The sequence below is a fragment of the Arvicola amphibius genome, chromosome 6, assembly GCF_903992535.2.
Source record: "Arvicola amphibius chromosome 6, mArvAmp1.2, whole genome shotgun sequence".
NCBI lineage: Eukaryota > Metazoa > Chordata > Mammalia > Rodentia > Cricetidae > Arvicola > Arvicola amphibius.
The window spans coordinates 50,926,119-50,932,353 of record NC_052052.2 but is presented as its reverse complement, the minus strand read 5'-3'; positions in this window follow the sequence as shown (position 1 = coordinate 50,932,353).

Sequence of the window (6,235 nt, the reverse complement as noted above, 5' to 3'; positions counted from 1 at the left end):
GCTTTTATTTAGATCTGTAATTTACCAGTTTTAAAGTTACACCATTTGGTTGAATTTTCATAGCTCTAAGCAACTGCTAATTGCAAATTTATTCTCTTAAAGGTATGAGCTAATGCTAAGCAGAAAACTTGACTTTTAAAGACAGAACTTAGCCTGAGCAGTGATGAGGACTCAGGCAGGTTGAGCAGTCATTGACAGGTTGGTTTGAAAATAATGTTCCCCCCGCCTTTGGTTTCAATTAAGAGATAAGAACTTTAAAATGCTAAGGTTTTGAATGTGTTTGTTGGGATTCTGTCTCCATCCTGAAATCCTAGTCATGAAAAGCCACACTTTCAAGTAAGAAGTTGTTTGAAAAGAAATCTGTCCTTCACATATTACAGCTCAGTAACAGCCTTCCTAAGCATTTTCATTTATATATTAAGACTATTTTTGAAAATAATTTATTTTAATAAGGATTTTAGGATAAATTTCAGAGGCATTTGATTAACATAAAGCCTTTTATGCCATACAAATCTTATTTTTCCCATGACTATTTACTTAAATGAAATATAACCTTAATAATTTTTTCTGTAGAACCCATTTTGGAAGAATATCCTCATTTAAATCTATGTGCATGACATTAAATTTTATAGCTTAATAAACAGTAGTTCTTCAATTCTTATGAATGTTGTTTATATAAATAAATGGCATTTAGGTTTTTATAAAACCCTTAATAGACCCCAAAATACTTTTTAAATAAGTTTTAAGAGCTTTAGCCTACATGTATAATAAGACAGTATAAACTTATGAAGTCTTTAATAAATAACTCACTCACATTTCAAAAATATGTTTGTGTGTAATTTAATTGTGCATCCTATACATATGACATATGTGATTACACACACACATACACACACACACACACACACACACACACACACACACATATATATAACAGTACTCAATGCAAATAAAAAATTGAAGTGGTCACTGCATTTGTCATTAAGTTTTGTGGAGGACACAAAACAATATGTGGAAATAAATATCTTAGACAGACTAGACACAATTACATGCAGTCCAGTGGTGGCCAATATAATAACCAAAAAGAAAGCTCAGATATCCTTATCTCTTTATGGCATGAGGAACGCTGAGTAAAATGAACAAAAGGTCAAGTTTATCATGTGGACGTAAGGCAACATCCTCTTCTATTTTTAGAACAAACTCTCTGAGAATGAAACATCATTGCAGATAAAACTATCACCCTCAATGTTACCTTAGGTTAAAAAAACATTCTCTATCTGATTTGTAGTAGGGCTGAACTCCATTTCCCGTGCCTGCTTTCATAACTGCATGAAAGAAGGAGAACTAACTGGAAGCATAGCATCATGGATTGGCTATCAGCTCCCTGCTCACTACAACTCTCACCTGTATTTTATCCTGGTCTACATAAAGATGATCTGTCCCACATTTACCTGGCATTTAGTCATCATCAATGCTTAGGTGGTTACCTTTTCCTCTAGATATCCTGAGTGGCCCCATAGATCAGAAAAGATTCCATCCATTGACAATCTGGGGAACATATGCTAAATTCCCTCACCATGATAAGATCCTAATGCCCATCTAGTACAAAATCTAAAGACAGCTGAAGTATGAGCCTCTTAAGAAATCAAAATGCGGCCGGGCGGTGGTGGCGCACGCCTTTAATCCCAGCACTCGGGAGGCAGAGGCAGGCGGATCTCTGTGAGTTCGAGACCAGCCTGGTCTACAAGAGCTAGTTCCAGGACAGGCTCCAAAGCTACAGAGAAACCCTGTCTCGAAAAACCAAAAAAAAAAAAAAAAAAAAAAAAAAAAAAAAAAAAAAAAAAAAAAAAGAAATCAAAATGCATTGAGTCTGATTTCTCCTATGTTGGCCTTAAATGTTTGAGTCAGCTCCTTCTTAGAAAGTCATGGGGTGGGGAAGCAAACAGAGTCTCCCTTATCTAAGCAATTAACCTTCCACAAAACAGAGAAGACATGAAGAGAAGAAGCAGAAAGTCCCTTGAATAATTTAGGGGAGACATAACCATGCTAATGTGATTTGAATCAGAACGTGCTGCTTTCTCAAGCAGCCTCCGTTGTGTCTCAGGATGCTCTCTTGTATGGCTGATAGTGGCTTAGGACATTGGTGAGCATAATCTTTCTGAAGATGTCCCATAGAGAAGTCACATATTAATTCATTTACTCAGGAATGGGGATCTGATGAGTCTAGATTTCTATCTCTGGTACTAGTAGTACCTTTCTGCTCTAAGTGGGAACCTAAGGTAACTTTCAAGGTATGCTAAGTAAGGAAGATAAGCTGAGTGGTGGTCAGAGAAACTCACCAACAGAGCTTCAGGACAGATTCTGGCATGAGCTTTTACAGAGACATAGCTGTACATTGTTATTTACAGTAGTCAAGAGAGTTCCCCAAGATTTTTCAGCACCCAAGTCACTAGTCTGTTCAATTAATATATCCCAAAGTTTTTGCTCTCTGTCATATACAAAAGTAGATTATTAGTGACTATGAAGGGCACTAAAGCTCATCTGTATCTGGCCTTGGGCCCGGAGCACTTTAACCTCTCCACAATCACTGCGGTTCTAATCAGTTAATCAGCCTTGCAGAAGAGGCAGAGGGGAAAGTTCTTTACAGGAACACACATTCACCAGCACATTGAGGAAATCTCTAGTGACATTTGTGTAACCATAGAAAGTATTGCATTTTTACCCTGTCTTGGCACCCTTGAATTAAAACAGATTCGATTTTGTAAACTTGGGATGATTCCCAAAATAGTTTGGGTGGAAAAAAACCCTCCCCTAGCGTTCCTGCAAAAACAAACAACACTCTAGTAACTCGTTGCTGCATTTATTTTTGAAAATATTGTTAAAATTGCTATTTTGGGCACACCTGATTGAAAGTGTGTGTGTGCGTGAATGCTTTTGAGTACTTCAGGACCCTTGCTAGAATAAGTAAGTCACTCTGAGTGGATTTGAGTTAATTTAGCTAGACCTCACTTCCGGTTTTTTCTCTCGGCTTCCTGTGTGAAGATGAAATACGGTCTGGCTGCCTCCCTGTTGCCCAGTGGGTGAGCCTCACACTCTCGGTGCAAGGCCTTCACTCTTATAACAAACTCTATCCCTTGAAGCATAAGGCAAAACAAGTCCTTTTCTAAGTCAAAGTTTTAGAGGGTCAGAGTATTCTGTCTCAGCAAAAGAAATGGAAGGAATGTAATTTCTAAAATGTTTACTGCTTGGCAAACTTAATATGTAAATTTGAAAGAAAAATTTTAGAATCAGTGTGTAGAACTACCTTCATAAGATTTCTGGGCTCCCTGAAAATCCTCAGTGTAGTCTTAACTATTTATAAAAATCACTTGCAGCACTGTTTATTTCTTTAAAGCACAGACTGATTAGATTTCTTTTCTCTTATCATATGTAGACCGTCACTGCTTCACAGCAGACCTAAGGTACAGAAAGAAGGATGTCTAACAGTAATAAAGGTATTTTTGTTAATATTCTGTATCATATTTCTGAGTTCTGAATTTAACTTGAACAAAATTTAGATAGAAATTGGAAAGATACGTAATTTTAGTGAATATCCAGTATATGAACTGGCAGACTGAGGAAGGATATGCAGAACCTGCATAGCTATGCACTAGATGGGGTCCTAGAGCTAAGAGGAGAACTGGGCACCAGCCCCATCTCTAATCCAGAAGTTATCTCCAATTAGTCAGCACTTCCAAAGGAAAATTAATTTTCTTCGAGGGAATCTCACTAGGACAACTAACTACTATGAAAGTAAGCCACATGCCCAGCACTAGCTGCAGAGAGAACATGAACATAACAGTATTTGGTAGGTTCCATATCTCATAATGTCATGGGATGGATTTTATTTAAACTTTAAGTTTATTTTTAGTTTTACATTCAATATAGATACATTCTCCAGGTTATGTGTATGTATTATTCCTCCCAGGTTTATGTTTTCAATAAATTCTGGAGTATGTCTATATGAGCTGGACACATATCTTGTCTGTATTAATATATGTTTTGTCTGTATTTCAATTATTAATTGGGAATATATTTTTATTGTAAATAAAGTTATGAGTCAATATTTTACCATCTAGCTTGATGTACAATTGTAATATTACCAAGATAAAACTAGTATTAAAAAATGCAGTGTTAGGTTCTCTGTTTCATTGCATCATTAAAAAGAATATTGTGTTTGCAACTGAAAATGTTCTTGTAATATCTGTACTATTTTATATGTATATATACATATAAACATAAAAATATGCAATTATATATTTATATGCAAATATATTATATTTATATGTATATGTACGCATAAAATAACATACAAAATATTCTGTGTAATGGTGACGGATGTAGGATAACAAAATGTAAAAAGTTTTTTACCTTTAAGTTTTCAGATAAGTTCCTACTGAACTCACAATGGTTATACCTATACATGCCATTCATTACTTGTCTCATATACAGAAAGAAATTAAAAAGGCTTATAGTAAAATAAATCTGAAAAGAATAGAATTATATGTAAATAGGTTGACCATACCAAAATTGCTATTTATAGGAATTTTCTCTACTTTATATTTAAAGCAATTAGACTTGAAATATTGGCTTTCTTTTATTTCAATAGGTAAAGGACTATCTTCAAAAGAGAATTTAGAGGCTAGGAAGTTGGCTCAGTGGTAAAGGCACTTGCTTCTAAGTTTGACAACCTGAATTGGATCCCTGAAACCTAAGTAGAAGAAATTATTCATATATATGAGTACACACACACACACACAGAGAGAGAGAGAGAGAGAGAGAGACAGAGACAGAGACAGAGACAGAGACAGAAACACAGAGACAGACAGAGAGATACAATCATACCATTCAAGAAGTCAAAAGTAAAATCTAATACTCTGTGTATCTCTAATTATATCAGACATTGGACAAAGTCAAGCTTATTTAAGTATTAACTTATATTAAAATATTGTAAACACAATTACTTAGTTGCCTGATGAAATATTTAGAGTATAAAGGAAACCCTCTTAAGCACTTCAGACAATACAGTTCAGTAATTTTAAATGCATTTACACTTTTAATATTGAAAATACATACAATGTACTCTGGTGATAATTTCCCTTTTCTGTCTCCTTCCAGAACCTCCTCATCTCCCACAATCTGACTCCATGTTTTTTTTAATCTTTAGGAAACAAACAGGCAAATATAAAAAGAAAACAAAACAAAATTTTCTTAAATTTTTTAAAAATCTCAAGAAACACACTCTTCCTCCTCCTCCTCCTCCTCCTCCTGCTCCTCCTCCTCCTCCTCCCCCTCATCATCATCATCATCATCATCATCAATGCCCTAGCAAGCTTAAGCATGCATAGGCAGCCCATATATGGTGGTTCTCCTGTTGTTCCTATCCTGTGCAGTCCTAGATGCTTGTGTTATTGTCATATGCAAAGTTCCACAGTCTTCCTTTAAGCTGTCTATCCAGCATTTTTTGGGCCTTCCTCTTCCCTTATCCTGTGTACTCCCCCAAGCAGTGCTGCCTTGGGCATCTACCATCATTCATTCTCATAACAAGGTCGAAGTACCCTTGCTGTATCCTGTAGTTTACTTCCTTCTGTAGATCAAGATATTTCTTAACGTCAACATTTCAGAGCCTATCTCTTCAGGTGACGCCTAGAATCCTCCTGAGTCATGCCATCTCAAACACATTCAGCCGCTGTTCTGAGGAGTGTTTCATTATCCAGGTTTCGGGGTTGTAAAGAAGGCAGATCAAGACAAGTGTCTCATATAATTTTATTGTTGTTATGTCTCTTGCCGACCAAACCTTTCCTAGTGCCTAGAATGGAACCTCACTATTTCTATATGCCTCTTGACTTCTGAAATAATTCCCTCCTTTGAACTGAGGCTTCCTCTCAAGTAAACAAACTTGACTGTTTGTTTGAGGTTCTGATTCTTTATTTCAATGTTAAAATTCTTGTATACTCTTCCCATGTGTTGTATCTCCATCTTCTCGATGATTACTTTTACACCAAGGTTTTCACTGTCTTCCACCACTGTATTTACCATGGCCTGCAGCTCATTGAGACTTTCAGCCAGTAGTGCTGTATCATTGGCAAAATGCAAGTTATTGATTCTCACACCACCTATAAGGATACCTTTGCATCAGTCAAAGTCTGTGGAGAACTAAGTGATTAGTTTAAGACAATTGTAGGAGTTTTGCAGG